The sequence below is a fragment of the Macaca mulatta genome, chromosome 15 (assembly GCF_049350105.2).
Source record: "Macaca mulatta isolate MMU2019108-1 chromosome 15, T2T-MMU8v2.0, whole genome shotgun sequence".
Lineage (NCBI taxonomy): Eukaryota > Metazoa > Chordata > Mammalia > Primates > Cercopithecidae > Macaca > Macaca mulatta.
In genome coordinates this window covers 64783057-64805252 of record NC_133420.1, presented here as the reverse complement: position 1 = coordinate 64805252, position 22196 = coordinate 64783057, and the positions used below count along the sequence as shown (strand labels likewise).

Here is a 22196-nt window from a genome sequence, read left to right as displayed (position 1 = left end):
GGTTTTCTAGTTTATGCACTCACAGGCCTGACTGGATTAGAGTCATCAGACACTTCTGAGTAGCCTAGAACTTGCAATGTAAATAGACCTAGAAGGAGAGAATGCCCTGACTAGCAGGTGGGAGTAGGCCAGGTTCCTTGGAGTTACATTTCTCACTATACATTAGTAAATTAGCATTCTGATTTATGCTTCAGTCTCTTTTTAGTTTAATTACAGTGGATCCATCCCAAAGAAACCACTTGGCTCAGAGAACCTTGACAAAATGGAGCCTTTCTGTCTATAAAGCTGAATGCTGGCTCCTGATTCTCTCTGATCCCCCTCATTAGTCTCCACCCTCCTGACCAGCTGCAGAGGCAGGGAAGGCAATCCTAAACACCAGACTGCAGTCATGACTTTCACGCGCGTCCATGTGAAGGGACCACCAATCAGACTTTGTGTGAGCAATAAAGCTTTTTAATCATCGGGGTGCAGGCGGGCTGAGTCCGAAAAGAGAGTCAGCGAAGGGAGATAGGGGTGGGGCATTTTATAGGATTTGAGTGGGTAGTGGAGAATTATAATCAAAGGGGGTTTTTCTCTTACGGGCAGGGGCGGGGGTCACAAGGTGGGGGAGGTTTTGAGCCAGGAGAAGGAATTTCACAAGGTTAATCGCTCAGATAAGGTGGGGCAGGAACAAATCACAATGGTGGAATGTCATCAGTTAAGGCAGGAACTGGCCATTTTCACTGCTTTTGTGATTCTTCACTTGCTTCAGGCCATCTGGACGTACATATATATATATGTACGTCATATATATCCCTCATTTTTCATCTAAGCCACCTTCCTCTCCTGTGCTTTAGTTTTCTACCCATCAGCTGAAAGTGGTGTCCATTAAAACCTATTTGTTGAATAAAACATTGTAGGGGATATAAAAGTATGTAGAAGTGAATTCTGATAACTTAAAAGTTACATGTGTTCAGCATAGTGGGAAATAATAGGTATCTATACAATAATACGATTTCTGAGAGTGTGTGGTATATAATCTCCTTATAAATATTATATAAAGTTGCTATATAAATCTCCCCTAAAGGGGAAATTATTTTTGGCTGAAGTGATCTGGGAAAGCTTCATGTAGAAGATGGCATTCAAGCTGGTGCTTGAAGCTGAGAGAGGATTTTAATATGTGAAGTTGGAAGAAGGAATGATCCAAAATGCAGGAATCAACATGCATAAACTGCTGGTGTCTCTGTATAATGATAACATGCAGAAATAACAGGATTCCTGAAATATTTATTTTACTCTGACTACATTTTATTTTGTATATATTTGATCTTAATTAACTGAGTTTTAGATTTTATTTTGTCTTCGTGTGGAAACTGGGGTTGTGGATATCTCCTCATGGGTGTGTTTCTCTGTGTCACGTGGACATGAACTGTGGAGATGGGTCTTCAGAACCTGACCATATGTGTTTCTAGGTATAAACGTCTGTGTGGGTGCATTTCTCTACACAGATTTTTTGGTCTTTGTGGGTGTGTGCACATGCAGTCCTGAGGGTTGAGAAGGAAAGAGAGGAAGGATTAGAGGGGAGAAACAGGGAGGGGGGAAGGAAGTGAGAAGTTGTTGAGGGTGTTGGGGCTGTTAGTGGAAAAAATAGACTCTGTAAAATATTTTAAAAAGGCTTATTCTGAGTCAATATGAGTGACCATGGCCTGGGTAACACAGTCTCAAGGGGTCCTGAGAAAGTGTGCCTGCCTCAGTTGGATTACAATTTGGTTTTATACGTTTTAGGGAGGCAGAAGTTATAGGCAAGGTCATAAATCAATACTTGAAGGGTATACATTGGTTCAGCCCAAAAAGTCTGGATGTCTTGTAGCAGATCTTACAGGTTATAATGGATTGAGAGATTCTTGAATTTACAAGTGGTTAAAGGTGTCAGGCCTCTGAGCCCAAGCTAAGCCATCATATCCCCTGTGACCTGCACATATACATCCAGATGGCCTAAAGTAACTGAAGAATGACAAAAAAAGTGAAAATGGCCTGTTCCTGCCTTCACTGATGACAGTACCTTGTGAAATTCCTTCTAGCTCATCCTGGCTCAAAAGCTCCCCCACTGAGCACCTTGTGACCCCCCCCATCCCTGCCCGCTAGAGAACAATACCCCTTTGACTGTAATTTTCCTTTACCTACCCAAATCCTATAAAACAGCCCCACCCCTATCTGCCTTCACTGACTCTCTTTTCAGACAGCCTGCCTGCACCCAGGTGAAATAAACAGCCATGTTGCTCACACAAAGCCTGTTCCGGGGTCTCTTCACACAGATGCGTTTTGTCTAAAAATTTGGAGTCAGCAGAAAGGAATCTTAATTTAAGGAATCTTAAGTTTCATTGTGCTTTGACATGGTGCTTCCTTCCTGATGCTTTGACATGGTGAGGTCTTAAAAGCTGCCTTAGAATCCAGATGAATCGCTTGGACCCAGGAGGCAGAGTTTGCAGTGAGCCGAGATCACGCCACTGCGCTCTAGCCTGGGCGACAGAGAGCCAGAGATCACGCCACTGCGCTCTAGCCTGGGTGACAGAGTGAGACTCCATCTCAAAAAAAAAAAAAAAAAGAAGCTGCCTCAGAATCAAGATCCCAACCCTAACCCCTACCTTTGTCTTATTCCCCCTACTCAAACTGCAGAGAGGGACTCTCTTGGAATTTCCTTATCTAAACAAGTAACTTTGTTTCCAAAAGAAATGCAATGCAATTGTCTGAAATCCCCTCCCTAGAGATTCAAATAACCAGGAGAGGTCAACCACTGGAGAAGAGAAGAAATTGGGTGTCATCACCACACCCAGACACACTTTTTTAAAAGAGAAGATTCTTGCGCTGTTGCCCAGGCTAGAGTGCAGTGGTGTGATTATAGCTCACTGCAGGTGAGCACCACCCCACCCCTCTAATTTTTATTTTATTTTCATAGAGACAGGTTGTCTACTATATTGCCCAGGCTGGTCCCAAACTCCTGGCCTCAAGGGATCCTCCCTCCTTGGCCTCCCAAAGGGCTAGGACTACAGGTGTGAGCCACCTTTCTGGCCCAGATTTTTCATCTGTTCTTCTGAGGGTAGCCCCAAGAGATCACCCGTGGAACTTTATCTGCATTGGACAACCTTTGTTCCTGTGTAGCTCTACCTCTCACCTTCCCTTAACGTAGGCCTCCCAACTCCTGGGTCCATTCATTCTCCCTAATGACTTACTGCCCCTCAAAGGAATTGTTGACATTCCTCATCTCCTACTGTCCATGAAAAAGGATATGTAAGTTTCTGTACCACACTGGGTTATTCAGTAATAATCACTCTGATTATTAATAATCCCCTCCCTCATGCACATTAATAAATTTGTATGCCTTTTCACCTATTAATCTGCTTTTTGTCAGTTGATTTTCATAACCTTCTAAAGGTGAAGGGACGTTTCCCCTTTGCCACCTACAAGGGGAACCTCTGCTCTGAAGACAAAGTGTGGTTTCATATAGTTAATATTTTACATAGTTGATAATTGATTGTCCCATAGATCACAGACGTTCCTTTCCTATAATACAACATTTATCAGTAAAAGGCTAGTGTTTCAAAATGTCATCTTTTCTTTCATCCATTGCACTCTATCTCTTTTCATTGGTACAGTCTTTCATCCAGTCTAATCCTCTTTTTGGATTGTCTTTGTTTAGTTTTTTTCCTCTTTTTCTTATCCTTCCAGTTTGATTTCTTTCTTTGCTATAGTTGTTTTTTTGTTTTTGTGTATGTGTTTATTTGTTGTTTTTTTCCCCCAAGATAGGATCTTGCTCTGTCACCCAGGCTGAAGTGCAGTGGCACGATCTCAGCTCACTGCAACCTCTGCCTCCCAGGTTCAAGCAATTCTCCTGCCTCAGCCTCCCAAGTAGCTGGGATTACAGGCGCCCATTACCACACCCAGCTAATTTTTGTATTTTTAGTAGAGATGGGGCTTCATCATGTTGTTCAGGCTGGTCTCGAACCCCCGACCTCATGATCTGCCCGCCTCAGCCTCCCAAAGTGCTGGGATTACAGGCGTGAGCCACCGCACCAGGCCTCTTCACAGTAGTTTTCACCTTCTGTAAGTTTTCTCTTCTAACTTATGGAACTAATAACATATCCCAGAAACAAATGTTTTGTAATTGAGGAAGGGGCGTTTCTTGTTATAAGGATATTTTAGGCTCCATTTTAGGCTTTTGTCTTCACTGCCACTGCCATAGACAATTCATTCATTGATCCCACAAATTTAAATTGGGCACCTTTGTTTATGTGAAAGGCATTGTTCTAGTTAAGACAGAAACAGAAAAAAAAATCCTTCAGGGAGATTTCATTCTAGTGGAAGGAGAGACAAAGCAAACAAATAGGAAAATATGTAGTGTGTTAGATGGTGATAAGTGCAATGGAGAAAAATAAAGAAGAGACCGAGTCAGGAGTATAAACAAGATTTGTAATTTTAAATAGGTGGCAAGGGGAGGTCTGAGAAGATGACATTGGAGCAAAGACCAGTAGGAGATGAGGGAGCAAATCATGCATGTCTCTGGGAAAAGGGAACAGGAAACATCTATAGGGAGAAGACAGGTAAAGATCCAATAAGACAGTCCCTCAAGCCGGTACACAAGCGGTTGAGAACTTCAGAAAGCCTCCATAGTATAGTGTCCTTAGACAGACTTTGTCTCAGGTCAACACTTCAAATCCTTATAAGGACTTCTTTCTCAATCTTATTTTATCTTACCTCATCCTTTTTTTCTTTTTTTTGAGACTGAGTCTTGCATCGTCGCCCGGGCTGGAGGGCAGTGGCGCGATCTCGGCCCACTCCAACCTCTACCTCCCAGGTTCAAGCAATTCTCCTGCTTCAGCCTCCCGAGTTGCTGGGATTACAGGCACCTGCCACCATACCCGATTAATTATTTGTATTTTTAGTAGAGACGGGGTTTCACCGTGTTGGTAAGGCTGGTCTGGAATTCCTGACCTTGTGATCCGCCCACCTCGGCCTCCCAAAGTGCTGGGATTACAGGTGTGAGCCACCACGCCCGGCCCTCTTTTTTTTCTTTTTTAAGAGATGGGGTCTCACTATGTTGACTAGGCTGTCCTCAAACTCCTACGCTCAAGCTTCCTAAACAGCTGGGACTGCAAGAGCACACCGCTATACTTGGCTCTTCTCTTATCTTTGTGTCTTTGGGGACTAATTTGTTTAGTTTTGTCTGCCCAACTTCGGAGGTTTAGTCAGCTGTCATCAGTGACAGCCTGGCCTTTGGCCAAGCTCTGGACAAGTACCATCTTATGGACCATTGACATTTCACGTGTTCTGCCTCATCCCAAACTGAGCCTCATCTAGGCCAAATGCTCAATTCCTGTGTGGTTTCTCACTATAACATTAACTTGTATGCCCCTCTGTCTGTTTTTTACCAGGGACAGTTTGCAATTGCACCAAACACTTTGGCGAACTGTTTACAGAGACAACTTTGTTCCTTTGAGAGGTACCTTAGAACATAAAGAGAAGAAATCCTTTTAAGGAGGTTTTTCATCTTGCCTGATTTATGTGGAGTGATTGTTTTGTTTCATGTAGAAGACACCCCTCCTTCATTTCTGTACTTCAGGAGTTAATAAATGCTGGCTTTATTGTACCACTTATAAAATTGTGGAAGGTCAGAGCTACTGTTTCAACCAGGTATAATAACTCTCTGTTGTATATCTATATGTGAAAATGGATTTCCTGCATCTAAGCTTTCTCTCCTCTCCTTGAAGAAGGAATATAATTAGCCTTCTACAATATTCATATATGTCTGAAGCCAGTTTTGTCTCTTCTTTTTTTTACTCACCACTATACTGATGAGGATCTCCTCTGTTTTGTTCTGTTCCTTTCCCTCCTTTTTCCCCCTCTCGGAAAACATTAAAAATTAACTTAGAAATAAAAGTCATTCTGTTATCATGTGTACACTCTAGGAATAACTAGTCCAGATAAGCAGCCAAAAATGTCTAAAAGATCTTGAAAATTGCTAAGAGAGTAGATTTTAAGTGTTCTCTCTACATACATACAAAATAAGTATGTGAGGTAATACAAATGTTACTAGCTGAAATTAGCCATTTCATAATGTATATTTGAAAACAACATACATGATAAACATATATAATTTTTATTTGTCAATTAAAATATGTAAGTAAATGTTTTTAAAGTCTAAAATATTTATTAAACTATTAGGGTTTCTTTTTGTGAACACTTAAAAGCGTATTTACATAGTAGTCTATGTTACTAAGTTATGAGATAAAAAGAAATAGATTTAAAGACTAAGAGCTTTTGTTATGATTCAGTCTCTAACTTTTAGTTTACCCTATAGAAAGTAATGTCTTATTTATCTTTAGATATACATGACTTGTATCTTGTCTTCTTTTTTTTTCAATTGAGACAGTCTCACTCTGCCACCCAGGCCGGAGTGCAGTGGCAGGATCATAGCTTACTGCAGCCTCCATCTCCCGGGCTCAAGCAATCCTCCTGCCTCAGCTTCCCAAATAGCTGGGACTATAGACACACACCATCACACCTGACTAATTTTTTTTTTATTTTTAGTAAAGACGAGATCTCATTATGTTGCTCAAACTGGTCTTGAACTCCTGAATTCAACTGATCCTCCCACCTTGGCCTCCAAGAGTGCTGGGATTACAGGCATCAGCCACCATGCCCCGCCTATTTTGTCTAATTACTATTCTTGATTTTGCCTATCCAAAAGTCATATTTTAAAAAGAACTGTAAAGGTGTCTTTTATGAATAAACTACATTTATAGGGTTTTCTTTTCTTTCTTTCTTTCTTTTTTTTTTTTTTTTGAGACAGAGTCTCTCTTTGTTGCCTAGGCTAGAGTGCAGTGGCATGATGTTGGCTCACTGCAACCTCCGCCTCCCAGGTTCAAGCAGTTCTCTGCCTCAGCCTCCCAAGTAGCTGGGACTACAGGTGCCCACCACCACGCCTGGCTAATTTTTTGTATTTTTAATAGAGGCAGGGTTTCACCATCTTGGCTGGTCTTGAACTCCTGACATCATGATCCACCCACCTCAGCCTCCCAAAGTGCTGGGATTACAGGTGCGAGCCACAGTGCCTGGCCTATGGGGTTTTCTAAAATGGCCATTAAGTACCATAGAGATTTGCTCCTTCAACCCATAAAAGGAAGGACAATAGAACTAATTAGTTTTGTCTAGAATTTTTCCAAATTTCAGTTAATTCAAGCCTGCTATGTGAACTCTTTTGTTTATCAAATTTAAGATTAAAAAAAAACTGTCCAGCCCATGTCTAGCCAAGTTGCAGCCTATCTCCCCCACTGATTGTAACAAAAATTCTGGAAAAATACAAGAAACAACTATGTAAGAACTCTGAGAAGTAGAAGCAGCAGTTGGCTGTGAAGGAAGTCAAAGCCTGAAGAACAATCCAAATGGAGGCAGTGAGTTTCCTGGATTGTTTTCTTCCTTTACCTACCAATTTCGATCCAAAGGCAACCTGAGTTGGGGACCTATGTGACAGGAACGGATAGCAAAAACTGAGAAAATCCCATTTTTCATGGCCATAGGTCTGGAAAAGATGGACTAAGCAAGCTCGAGAGTGTAGGGAGAATCCTTGATTTTATTTTTCTCTTTTCGTCCTTTCCAAACCATGCCCAAGACCAGCCCTGGTCATACAGCTGAGCTGTCACGTTGGCAGTGGTACAGAAACCCAGAACCCCGCGAGAAAACCTGTTCCTCTGGAAGGAGGAAATGGGGGGAAAAAATGCCCCGAGGTAGGAAGAGTGTATGTGGGTGGATGGAAGAGTTCCTGTTATTTTTCTATCTTTCTTTTCTCTAACTGTCTTGTCCTGAGTGTAGACCCAATCACACAGAACTGTATGATTATGGTGGCCACAACTCTAGGGGAAATCCCAACTCTCTACGAAAGGACTGGTAAAAAGGGGCTCCTGAGAAACAAAGAATGTATTGAAAATCCAGCAGAGGAGAGGGGGATAAGGGATCCCCAGCTTCCATGTGCATTGTCACAAGTCCATACTCACCCCTAAGCCGTGTATGTTCAGAACACATGAAAAACCGCATAGCAAAAGCTTTGAGGACTGAACTGCCGTATAGCCCATCCCCTATGTCCCAGACTAACCTCTAAGAAGTGCATGCAAAGAGCAGACCCAAACAGCATAGCAAATACTTTGAAAACTGAAGTCTTTGGAACTGCTCCCCACAGAAAGTGACAGAACTTTCCATCCAAACCTAACAGTTAGGTTAACTCCCTGCTAAAATTTTCTCAGGCCAGGACACAGCTACATAACTGCTTGACTGGCCTGGGGGTGTTTCTGTAGTGGGTGTCCCACTGGGCTGTTTTGTAGGTCTGAGATATAAGCACAGGGCTGTTTGGTTGGCCTGCAGGTATGCCCACAAGAGGTGGCCTGTGGGGCTGTTTTTGGTGCCTGAGACATGGATGCACACCTGCTTTGTTGGCGTAGGAGACAGGTCTTCTGGGGGTAAGCACTGGGTTGTTGCTTATGCTCATGACAGCTTCATGGCTGCTCAGTTGACCTGGGGTTACTTCTGCTGGAGATGGCCCACAGGGCTGTTTCTTAGGCCTGGTGTGCAGGCACATGGCTTCTTAGCCAGCCCAGGGCATGTTCACTAGTGATGGCCCACAGAGCTGTTTCTCAAGTCCTGGATGTGGGCTCTTGGCTGCTTGGCTGGCTTGGGGTCGTGCCTACCAGGGGCAGCCTGCAGGAGTATTTCCCAGGTCTTTATGGGAAATGCAGGGCCATTAGGCAGGCCAGGGGCATGTCTGCAGAGGCAAGGGTGCTGTGGGGTTGTTTCTCACGTCCTGAGCATGGGAGCATAGCCACTGCACTGGCCTGGGGGCATATTAGCTACTAGGAGGCTCAGGGGCCTCTCTCTCTTGTGGGAGGGTGTAGGGTAGTTTGGCCAGCTCAAGGCAAGTTGGCCCTGGGCAGGACTGGCAGACTGTTCCTCTGGCTGGAAGTGCAGTAAGCAGGGGTTTGTTTTCTTGCTGTGCAGGACCAGAGTCAGAGCTGATCCTAGGCCCAGGCTCTGTGCAGCTGACGGATGGCATTCAGCCAACCGTGTGGTGTGGGCTTGGCCTAATGAGGATGGAGCACCCCAGTGCTGGAGATATGCAGTGGCTACAGGCCCCCAGAACAGGGTGTGCTTCAGAGTTTGCTCTTTTCTCAAGATGGCATTATGCTGCAGCAGCTTGGCCCACAGGGAGTGGGATGGGGGGAATGGGGAGTGCACACCTTGCTCTCCTGATCTGGAGCAGTATAGCTGCATGAATTCCCAGCAGCTCTTCAAACTGGGCTTAGGGCTTGGGAAGACTGTAGGATTCTTCTGTAATAAGGACTGTAGGTTTTTGCAGTGGCAGTGGGGGCTGGTGGAGATCTTGGGCTTACCTTTTCCCGGGAATAAGAAGTCTCTCCTGACTCTGGGCACATCCAATCCAGGCGGGGGAGACAGGGCTATAGAGGCCCAGTGCCTCCTCGCTGCCCTCCTGGATTTCTAATCACCACAGGTGCATCTCCACTCCCCCACCACTCTCCACCACTCTCCCTTCCACGCTGCAGTCAAACCTCAGTCTGTTTATTCGTTGTGTTGGGCCTTTCTTGTGGGATAGATGAATACCAGGCGTCTTTCGCCAGCCATCTTGCTGACGTCACTTACTATTGAAGGATTTTAAGCAGAGGTGTGACTTCATGAAACTTATGTTTTAAAACATTAATGAGTTGGAAGCTGGGGGGCAGGTGGGGATGGTTAATGGATACAGAAAAATAGTTAGAAAGAATTAATAAGATCTACTTTTTCGACCTGCCTGGCCAACGTGGTGAAACCCTGCCTCTACTAAAAATACAAAAATTAGCCGGGCATGGTGGAGAGCACCTGTAATCCCAGCTACTTGGGAGGCTGAGGCAGGAGAATCCCTTGAACCTGGGAGGTAAAGGTTGCAGTGAGCTGAGATCGCGCCATTGCACTCCAGCCTGGGCAACAAGAGTGAGACTCTGTCTCAAAAAAAAAAGATCTACCCTTTGATGTCACAACAGGGTGACTATAGCCATAATTGTACATTTTAAAATAACTGAAAGAGTATTATTGGATTGTTTGTAACACAAAGGATAACTGCTTAAGGGATGGATACCCCATTCTCCATGATGTGATTATTATGCATTGCATACCTGTATCAAAACATCTCATGAACCCCATAAATATATACGCCTATATACCCACAAAAATTAAAAAATTTTTTAAAACCCACTAATGAGTCAACAAAGTTCATGCTTCTGCTTTCTGGCAAAAAAGACTCTCCTGAGCTAAACCTTTCCTATCAAACCAGTCTTTTTTTCATTCTTCTCCATCTTTTCATGTGTGATAGTCTCTTCCTGATAAGCATTAATTCAAAGTTCAGCCCTTATAGAAGTGTTCTTCCCCTCTCCCTTCTCCTGTGGGAGCACAGTGTCTGTATAAGGGAAAGTTTACTACTCTTCCCTGGGTACAGCTGGTCTATGTGTTGGCATTTTCTGCTGGACTCCAATTGAGCTGTCTCAACCAACTTATCTCTAATCCATCCCTGTCCATTAACTTCTGTCCTAGAATCCACTTGGGATGGACAAACACTACCACCAGAACTCTGGAAGCACCAAACTTCATTACTGCTCTCATCTCAGTAGCCCAGGAGTCCCTTGGTCTTGCAGCCCTCTTGGTACCCTGGGGCTACACAGGAACTTTTGAATCACTTCTAGATATAGACCACTCAGAACCCAGCATGATTTCAGCGGTGCTCCCTAGACACTTGCCTTCACAGATGCTGTACTATCGCCCACTCTTCCCTCCCCCATCTCCATGTCAAACATAGAGCTTCTCTGAGGCTTGTACCCTGCCACCAAGATCAAAGGATCTCAGGTCACCCTTCTCCCTATCTGAATATTTCTATTGCATCATCCCACCTCCATACTCCCACTCTCAATGAAAAGTGCTTATTTTTATTTCACCTCCTCTGGAGGGAGTTTCCCCTTTATCATATGCTCCTTTTTTTAGGTGGGGACCATTCTGATGGAATGGTGGCAGGGGAATATGATTGGATTTTTTTTTAATGATTTGGATTAGGGTGTCTGTGAAAAAAATCCACATCAATCTATTATCAAACTGTTATCTCCATTTAAATTATTTGCTTATGGTCTGTCTCAACTAGAAGAACAAACTCTACAAGGGTGGGACTCCCTTTTCTGTTTTCTTTACTGCTGTATCTCCAGCACCTAGCACAGGGTCTATTACTCAATAAATATTTGTGGGGAAAAAAAACGAAGGGATGAGATGAGCAAACCCATGAATGATGAGTGATTTATTCTATTAGTACTGGGATCTGCTGAAGAATTTTGAGCAGAGGATTAAAGTAATCAGATTTGCAGGTAATCAAATATCATTAAGCTGTGACAGTCACCATAAGCAGCAATCTGTATTGTTCCCCCCCGCCCCCGAATAGCCCCCCATGTAACAGCTATTAGCTCTCAAGCAGGCACACTGTGGTGGGAGAATTCACTGCTGCAAATATTCAGATTCGTGAACAGCCTCCTGAGAAGAGCTGAAGAGAGATCACAAACCTAAAACGGCCTCCCCTGACTCTTCATCTTCTTTTTTCCCCTCTCTTTCTCCCTAACACTGTGGCCCTTTAGTCCCCTGAAGAAGCTATACATTGTAACCCTTTCAGAGAATTTCAGCTGAGATCTGGATACCCAGCCCACTCTGCTATTATATTTGCATTTCAAGCTTAATTTGTCTATAACATTACAACTTTTATACTCCTACATTTCTGCTGTTATAATCATAAAGAATACTATTTTGGGGTTTCTCTTTTGCAAGTGAAATTAGCATTTCCACGTAAAATAGAGAAGAAAAATTGTTGATTATCTCACTAAAATCCAAGCCTGAAGTTTAATTTCTCAGTGTCTGGGAGGAGCCACTGGTTTGTGCAGGTGTCTCAGTGTACTTAAGTGCTGCCGAGACTCATGCTTCGGGTCTCTTGTGTCAGGGGATAACCTGGTTGACTCTTCCTTTGGTAAAAAAGAAGGAACCTGAGATAAGACATCCCATTTGGGTGTGTCTGAAAGGATTTATCTCCTGAAATGGTTTACCATCTCTTGTTCCTTACCTTTACGGGATTTCTGACACAAGGGTAGAGTGCAGAAGCCTCTTCACTGAAGGAGGCACCCAGAATCCTATGGGCCTAGTGTGCTAAATAAAGACAGTGCAGGACTTTGTGACCAGTGCTCACCTCCAGAGCAGAATCAAGGGATATGTCAGGAAAGGGGCTGGAGGGAAGCGAAGGAGCCCCAAATGCATTTTCACAAAGATCAGGGACATTTACTCCTGGTATTTATGAAGATTTCTAGTAATGGTATGACTATTCTTCTTATCTTATGGAATCTTGCCATTAGGGAACTGATGTTTTAGAAGAACAAAAAAGCTAACAAACTTCTCAGATAGGGTCAGGGATGTGGAGAGGAACTAGCCCAGATTACCTTTTCAACATCTTTCAATATTATAACTCCAATTCTGATGTTAAAAAGCTAAATATTGTTCATAACCTTGTTTCAGTATCTGAAGGGGGAGGAATAAATTGGGAAACTGCATCCCAGTTTGCAACATATGTAGGTGATATGGTTTGGATTTGTGTCCCCGCCCAAATCTCATGTCGAATTGTAATCCCCAGTTGGAAGTGGGGCCTCGTGGGAGATGATTGGATCATGGGGCGAAGTTCTTTTTTTTTTTTTTTTTTTTTTTTTTGAGACGGAGTCTTGCTCTATCACCCAGGCTGGAGTGCAGTGGCCGGATCTCAGCTCACTGCAAGCTCCGCCTCCCGGGTTTACGCCATTCTCCTGCCTCAGCCTCCCGAGTAGCTGGGACTACAGGCGCCCGCCACCTCGCCCAGCTAGTTTTTTTGTATTTTTTAGTAGAGACGGGGTTTCACCGTGTTAGCCGGGATGGTCTCTCCATCTCCTGACCTCGTGATCCGCCCGTCTGGGCCTCCCAAAGTGCTGGGATTACAGGCTTGAGCCACCGCGCCCGGCCATGGGCGAAGTTCTCATGAATGGGTTAGCACCATCCCTTCAGTGCTGTTCTCCTGATGGTGAGTGAGTCTTCATGACATGTGGTTGTTTAAAAGTGTGTGGCACCATAAGAATGGTATAATGAGGCCTGGCATGGTGGCTCATGCGTGTAATCCCAGCTCTTTGGGAGGCCGAGGCGGGCGGATCACGAGGTCAGCAGATCCGGGCCATCCTGGCTAACATGGTGAAACCCCATCTCTACTAAAAATACAAAAAATTAGCCTGGCGTGATGGCTGGCGCCTGTAGTCCCAGCTAATCAGAAGGCTGAGGCAGGAGAATGGCGTGAACCCGGGAGGCGGAGCTTGCAGTGAGCCAAGATGGCACCACTGCGCTCCAGCCTGGGGAACAGAGCGAGACTCTGTCTCAAAAAAAAAAAAAAAAAGGTATATTGAACTTTACTCAGGGAAGGGTCGGAGGGGATTGAGGGATAAAAGACTACATATGAGGTACAGTGTACACTGCTCAGGTGATGGATGCACCAAAATTTCAGAAATCATCACTAAAGAGCTCATCCATGTAACCAAAAACCACCCGTACTCCAAAAACTATTGAAATACAATAAAAAATAAATAAAAAATTGAGAAGTGTGTGGCCCCTCCCCCTTCTGTCCTGGGCCTCCTGCGCCAAGTGCCTGCTTCTGCTTTGCCTTCCACCATGACAAAGCTCCCTGAGGCCTCACCGGAAACAGAAGCCACCATGCTTCCTGTACAGCCTGCAGAACTGTGAGCCAATTAAACCTCTTTTCTTTATAAACTACCCAGCCTCAAGGTATTTCTTTATGGCAATGTGAGAATGGACTAACACACTAGTCAAGAAGTCAACCTGGGAAGATACTGGTGGAAGCGGGGAAAGAGGGCAAGAGGCTAAATCCTGAGCCTATAGAATGTGAAATTAACTTGTTTCACGGTTATATTGAAGAGACTTGGGCTTCCATCATAAGCCTGAAAGAAAGAGAAGTGTAAGCCCTTATGGTGTGGGGTAAGGAGTGACTACTTTCCCATGAAATCACGGGAGGGTGAGAACACAACAGTGAGAACCTAGGGCTCCTCTCTATCTCCAGAAACTTCTCTCTAGTCTTCAGGCACCTGGCATCTCCTAGGAGCTTAATCCTGCTTCTGTCTATCATCTGTACCTGCTTTTTTCAACATAGCCAATATTCCCCTGGGCTAAGGGAGTTCAGAATGCTGTTTGCAACCCCAACCCATGCCCAAATGTTAGGAAACTGAGCCCATTTTTTTCCCATGCTGAAACAGCAAGAGCTCCAGGGATGTGGTAAGAGATTCAAGCATGGAAAAGGGGGTTGAACTTTGAGGTCTTCTAGCCCAGAGGTTCTGCAGAGGGCAAATGGGCACACTCGCAGTAGGTGTCTTTCTCTAGGATCCTACTGTATGACCAGGGGAAAGAATGTCATAATTACCTCTTAGTTACTTTAACTATGCTCTCGCTAGCCTCACCTAACCACTGTTGAATATCCCATGTACTAGGTACCTGGCACAAAATAGATCCTCAGTAAATGTGTGCTGAATAAACTATATTAAAAATGTGCCAAGGCAATTTTAAATGAATAAAATTAGTAATGAAATTAGGGATAATTTTTCTATTTTTCCAAATTTCAGTATACTGTTACTACCTATATAATAGTCTTCTCCTTAAATATTTTACAATTAATAAGTATATTCTTAAAAATATATATATATAAGTATATACTTAGGTAATTTTATATAAAATTAATAGTTTATAAATATATTTTACCTATCACTATAAAAATACTATTTTATATAAAAATTCAGAAAAATTTTCTCCACATATTTTCTAAATATACTGCAATCACTGAATCACTGCTTCTCTCTTCTCTATCACAACCTAACTCCCACTAGAATGTAAGCCCCTCCACCATGATAACATGAGTCCCCTCCCCACAATATAAGCTTCATGAGAGCAGGAACTCATTTTCTTCTTTTTTTAAAGAGACAGGGTCTTGATATGTTGCCCAGGCTGGCCTCAAACTCCTCGGCTTAAGGGATCCTCCTGCCTCAGCCTCCTGAGTATGTACTACATGCATGCCACCATGCCCTGCTAACAAACTCCTTTTATGTTCACCACTATTTCCTTAGCTCCAAGAACAATGCCTGATAAGTAGTAGTTACCAATAAATATTGCTGAACAAGTGAATAAACATGTATGCATCTTTATTCAAAGTCAGAAACACTAAAGCAATCAAGTAGAGGCAATGAGAATAAATATATTACAGATTTTCTTATGATATTAATAATGGCTAATATTTATCAAGCATTTATTAAGTAAATAAGCTGGCACTATGCTAAGCACCGGCCACATAAAAATTCTATGATATAGACTCACTCTATTATTAATTTTATTTCAAAAAACCTGGAGGAGGCTGGGCATAGTGGCTTGCACCTGTAATCCCAGCACTTTGGGAGGCTGAGGCGGGCAGATCATGAGGTCAGGAGATCGAGATCATCCTGGCTAACACAGTGAAACCCCATCTCTACTAAAAATACAAAAAAAATTAGCCGGGCGTGGTGGCAGGTGCCTGCAGTCCCAGCTAATCGGGAGGCTGAGGCAGGAGAATGGCATCAACCTGGGAGGCTGAGCTTGCGCTGAGATCGCACCACTGCACTCCAGCCTGGGCAACAGAGCGAGATGCTGTCTCAAAACAAACAAACAAAAAGCCTGGAGGAAACTGAAGTTAGAGAGTTTATTAATTTTTTTTTTTTTTTGAGACAGAGTCTTGCTCTGTCACCCAGGCTGGAGTGCAGTGGCGTGATCTTGGCTCACTACAACCTCTGCCTCCCAGGTTCAAGCAATTCTCCTGTCTCAGCCTCGTAAGTAGCTGGGATCACAGGCAGGTGCCACCACAGCTGGCTAATTTTTGTACTTTTAGTAGAGACGGGGTTTCACTGTGTTAGCCATGCTTGTCTCAAATTCCTGACCTCAAGTGATCCACCCGCCTCAGCCTGAGATTATTATTGTTATTAGGTCCTTCCAGACGATATATTTTTTAATTTAGCAAAGCACTGAACCATCTTCACGAGTTATTCTTCATAATAAAATTACAGAGTAAGACAACGTCCAAGTTCTCATTATATAGATTCTCAAAATCACACTGGGAGTAAGAGAGTTGCAATGGGGATTTTGATTCCACAATTTCAGTGTGTGGCCACAGCCACTCAGATTCTTTCCCACATGTAGTAACATTGCTCATGTCACAAGGCTATGGTGAGGGAGAGTTAATAAGTAATTACAAAATTCTTTGTAAATACAGAGTGCCGTACAAATGCAAAACATCTACAACAACAGTAATTAGTTCTAATCACTATCTCTATTCTGTGTGCAGCTGTCTCTCAAAATTCATTTTGGGAGTTTAATCACCCCATCGCAATAAATAAAGTAACCTCCCTCTTCCTCTGACCCTGCTGAGAGCTGTCCCTCGTTCCTCCCAGCTGCTGAACATGCCTCCTGTGTACCCCCAGCCCACCCCTCCTACTCTCAGCAAAGGCTGAATTCTGACATTAATTGGAAATAAAACAGGACCTCCTGAGCCTTAAGCTTTTCAAAATCCCTGACTCTCAAACAAAATTGGGCACAAGGGCTGGAGAAGTATACAGACCTTTCAAAATAGGATTCTGCCCTTCCCTTACACAGGAAGGGAACTTTTCCTTCCTTGGAGCTCCAGTAATGCTCGGGTAGCTATGGTGAAATACCAGGTTGACAAATTATCATTTATTTAGCAATGTAAGGCACATAATGGGTGCTGAATAATGTAGTAGTCATGTCAAAGATCAATTCAACATTTATATACTGTCTACAGCTTCTAGAGTAGTTGCAACAGAAACCATATGGCTCACGAAACCAAAAATATTATCTGGCCTTCTACAGAAGCAATTTACTCTCTGACCTTTTGTAGCAGTAGTTTGCCGACCCCTGAATGGATGTGAATATAGATAAAGGAAAGGACTGAGCCCTGAGTCAACATTTAGAGATGAGAAATATAAGAAAAACAGGTCATGACACAGGCAGAAAACTAGAGGAATGTGGCGTCCCCAAAGCAAGTGAAGATTGTTTACTAAGGTAAGAGGGAATGATCAACTATGTTAATGTTACCTGGAGGACATTTAAGATGTGGATTGAGAACTGAATGCTGGATTTAATAACTTGAAGGCCATTGGGGACCTTTATAAGACCATTGTCAGTGGAATGGTAGGAATGAAAGTCTAATTGATGTGGTAGGTTCAAGAGAGAATGGAGCCAGGCGCAGTGGCTCATGTCTGTAATCCCAGCACCCCAGCACTTTGGGAGGCTGAGGCAGGCAGATCACCTTAGGTCAGGAGTTCGAGACCAGCCTGGCCAACATGGTGAAACCTCATCTCAACTAAAAATACAAAAATTAGCCGGGCATGGTGGCACATGCCTGTAGTCCCAGCTATTTGGAAGGTTGAGGCAGGAGAATTGCTTGAACTCGGGAGGCAGAGGTTGCAGTGAGCCAAGATTGTGCCACTGCACTCCAGCCTGGGGGGACAGAGCGAGACTTCATCTGGAAAAAAAAAAAAGAAAAGAAAAGAGAATGAGAAGAGAGGTGGTGGTGGAGACAGCTACATAGGAAAGAGCTTCACTAGAATGGATAACAGAGAAAAGAGCCATAAATTAAAAAGGGTTGTGAAGTAAAGGAGTGTATTTTGTGGTGGGGGGGAGTGTGTGTGTGTGTGTGTGTGTGTGTGTGTGTGTGTGTCAACAGTATCTCACAACATATTTGTGTGCTGAAAATTATCCAGTACAGATAAGAATGATGATGACAATGAAGACAGATGAGGACAAAGAGGAGGAAAAAGAGGAGAAGAGGTTAAATTAGGACACAGATACACTGGAAGCTGCAGCCCTACTGGTAAGGGATAGAGTTTCAGCAGTGGGGTGAAGTGATTCCTGTGTCAAGTATCTAGGGTGAATAAGAGTCCTCAAAAAAGAAATGAAAATCACAACAACAAGGCAGAAAGCTGTCTGGCCTCGCTTGATGTAAAAGGTAATGGTTTTCACCTAATGGAGGTCAGAAGGGAAGAACCAGGCTAGCCCTGTGCAGAGATGGAAAGGATCATGAAGATTCTGAAAATAAAGCTCTGACTTGCAAGTCATGTTGCCTGAAATAGATTCATGGTTTTCTAGATTAGTTTCCCTTTTGTTATCCTTTACTAACGTCTCAATCAGATATTCCATATTTTTATAGAGAATCTAACGAAAGCGCTGTGTCCCCGTGAGAATCAGAATGTTGAAGGAACAGTGTTTTCTTGAGGCCAATGCGGTGACGGAAACTGATTAGGAAAAGATGGATGAATTCCACAGGCACAGAGCCTGGGCCACAAAGTGGAGACAGCCCTTGATTTTCATTCTAGTGTGTTAACCTTAGAAATTTTGTGTTTTGTTTAATGAAGAAGAGGAAACCTTACAAAATCATAGAGGATTTTGCCTGAAGAAGGCACATGTTCTAGCATACGGTCTCTTATAAAACAAAACTTTGAACTTTCAAGGTTTAACTCTTCCAGGACACTCCCCAGGCAGTGAGGGGGAGTTCAGCAAAGCAGCCTCAACTCTGTTCCCCGAGTTTCTCCTTTCCCTGTTACCTCAAGAACTGAGGCCCACACTAGGAATACAAAGTTCTTTCTTTCACGTTATGTTACAAATGTAGTCAAAAACTCCTCTTGCCTTTGCAGGGCAGAGACAGACTATTCAAAAGCCTTTCGGGGAGAGTAAGGGAAAATAAAGCAAACAGAAACTGCAGAGGCAGAAAAACAGGAAATTGAGACCTAGGCATATGGTTTTATAGCCAGGATTATCTGGATTTAAATCATAGCTCTGACACTTACTGGCTGTATAACCCTGTGCAAGTTACTCAACTTCTCTGAAGCATAGTTTCCTCGTCTATAAAATGTGTTAAAAAAGCCGTGAGCCTGTTGCTGCGCGCGGTGGCTCACGCCTATAATCCCAGCACTTTGAGAGGCCAAGGCGGGTGGATCACGAGGTCAGGAGATCGAGACCATCCTGGCTAATGCGGTGAAACACCATCTCTACTAAAAAAAAAAAAAAAAAAAAATTAGCCGGGCGTGGGTGGTGGGTGCCTGTAGTCCCAGCTACTCGGGAGGCTGAGGCAGAAGAATGGCATGAACCCGGGAGGCAGAGCGTGCAATGAGCCGAGATTGCGCCCCTGCACTCCAGCCTGGGCAACAGAGAGAGACTCCATCTAAAAAAAAAAAAAAAAAAAAAAGCCATGAGCCTGATTTATTTTTTTAAAATAATATAAAATTGGCCGGGTGCAGTGCCTTATGCCTGTAATCCCCGCACTTTGGGAGGCCATAGCAGGTGGATCACCTGAGGTCAGGAGTTCGAGACCAGCCTGACCAACATGGAGAAACCCCATCTCTACTAAAAATACAAAATTAGCCGGGCGTGGTGGCGCATGCCTGTAATCCCAGCTACTTGGCAGGTTGAGGCAGAGAATCTCTTGAACCCAGGAGGCGGAGGTTGCGGTGAACCAAGATCGTGCCATTGCACTCTAGCCTGGGCAACAAGAGTGAAACTCCATCTCAAATAATAATAAAATAATGGGTAAATTTATACCTACTTGTGTTAGTTTAGGTCCTCCAAGAAGTAGATGCCACGATCAGCGTAGACTTGCAGGATATTGGGGGAAATGCCTGCAAAAGGTAATTGGGAAGAAGCAGGAGGATGCTGAGAGAGCTGTCAGAGAGAGATGCACACCTGACCCCTGAGAAGGAGAGAAGGAAAGAAGAAAGGCTGGATAGGCCAGGCCTTAGGCTGCCACGTAGAATCCTCAGGCCAGAGTTGTCTGTCAGAGGAGTCCTATGTTTCACAAGAATGGACCTGCCATAATATCCCTGCCATGTGCCATCACTGGCTGGAAGCAGACCATGGGAAGCATGGCCTCAGAGCAAATGCAGTGATGTGTTTAGAACACAGCATCTGGGGACACCAGTCAATTGTATTCCCTACAGTAGGAGATTGGAGAGGCACATTCTCATGGTCCCACACATCTCCTTCTACTCAGGGGACTGAGGAGCAGCTCCTCTATGGTTCCCACAGACCCTTCTTCCTAAAGGTAAACACGAGGGCCAGGTTAGTGGAACATCACTACTGCTGATATCAGGCCTACAATTGGTACTCATACTCTCCTTTCTCCGTTCTAAATTCCCCTCACCGTTGAGGTGGGGTGTGACAGAGCAAGAGCACCGTCATCTCAGACAAACACTGCCACTTTAAGTTCCAGCTCCCTTTCTAGCCTCATACATTTCAAGGAAATCACTTCTCTTCTGACTACAAGCAGCCAGAAAGAACAGACAGTAAAACACAGATAAGACAGCTCAGGCACAGAGGGAGGTGGGGGGAAAGTCTTTTGGGTAACTGCCAAACTTCACCCTCATACAATGGGCCCCAGTAAAACAGTGGACCTGAATAAGCACATTCCTTTCACTGCACTAAGATAGGGAAGCTAAAAGCAGACTTGGAGGGCATGCCTGCAGCTGCAGAAAGATGTATGGGAACAGACACACAACTCTCCCTCCCAGATAAGCACAACAAAGAGACACAGAAGCAGTCCAAGCCTTTGATAAACTCTCCCACCCTGAACCCCGTAAGGGAGTGTGCCTCTGACCTAACTTGGCTAGAATGCTCCTCTCAGGTTTGTTTTCTCTATTAAAAAAAACAAACAAACAAAAACAAAACAAAACAAAAAACCTGTCTTGACTGGTAAGCTAACTTTCGTGTTTCTTTCCTTTCTTTAATTCTTACAGGGTGTAGTGGTTCACACCTATAATCCCAATACATAGGGAGACTGAGGCAGGAAGATCGCTTGAGGCCAGGAGTTTTAAGACCAGCCCCAGCAACATAGTAAGACTCCATCTCTCCGAAAAAATAAAATAAGTTCCCTCTTTGTTATCTATAACCTTGACAGGTCTTGATGGCTTACCTGCCACCAAGGTGTGACCCAACCTTCACTCCTGAAGAGTCTGGTAATCATGCCGTTGATAATCACATCCTTCTCAAGTTGGAGTTGTGTATGTGTCCATTTGAGAGGGCAAGGGAATACCAGGAGGTGCCCAACTATGTCACTTAGATTTCACACATATTCCCTTCCTGTTCCCACTATGTAAAAGCAGCCTTTCCTCCTTCTGCTGATCATGGTTAATCAACTCTGCCAATATGATGACTCCTTTTCTCTCAGACTGGTTCCTAAACACGAGGAGCCTGAAATGCCTTGGTGGAAGGCATAGCTTATAGTTCAGTGGGACTCTTGACTGTATCTTTTGGCAAGAGTGCACCTTCTTTGGAGACCAGGACACCTCCAATTTTGCAGAGCTCAGAGTTGCATGGATGTGAAATACAAAATTCTCCAGTGGGTCATTAGGAGTAAGGGTAAGTGGGGTTACTCCTGCTTGCACCTTTGGTTCCCAGACGCATGTATTCTTCCTACTGGGGACCTAGCACAATATAAAGGTCTCTGTCTATATACTGCATCCTAAAGGATGGTGCCCCATCCTTTCAGAATGTTGCCACCAAGCTGGCACTTTAGCTGTGTCTTTAAATGGCTGTTCTAGCATTTTCTGAGATCATCTGCCCCTGGATGATGCTATATGTGATGTGGCCATTAGACAATGTGATCACAGGTCAACTCCACACTTCCTTCACTGGGAAGTGGATCTCATGTCTGGACGCTAATGCTGTGTGGGATTGTATGCTTGTGGATCAGGCATTCCATGAGCCCCTGAATAGTGCTGGCTAAGGCACGAAAGGTAGCAAAGACCAACCCATACCCAGAATAAGTCACTTGTCTTTCTAAGGAGGAACCACTGGCCCTTTGTCTTAGGCTGTTCAGGCTGCTATAACAAAATATCATAAAATGGGTACCTTATAAATAACAGAAATATATTTCTCACAGTTCTGGAGGCTGGGAAGACCAAGATCAAGGCACTGGCTGATTCAATGTCTGGTGAGGACCCTCTTTTTCCATAGACAGATGTCTTCTCACTGTAACCTTACATGGTGGACCCCTT

The 22196-nt window shown here is 43.9% G+C and overlaps 1 protein-coding gene across 10 annotated transcripts in view; it reads left to right on the top strand.

Moving 5' to 3' along the window:
• PHF24 (PHD finger protein 24) overlaps positions 1-22196 on the top strand; it is a 293212-nt gene that overhangs the window by 229116 nt on the left and 41900 nt on the right. The window lies entirely within an intron of this gene.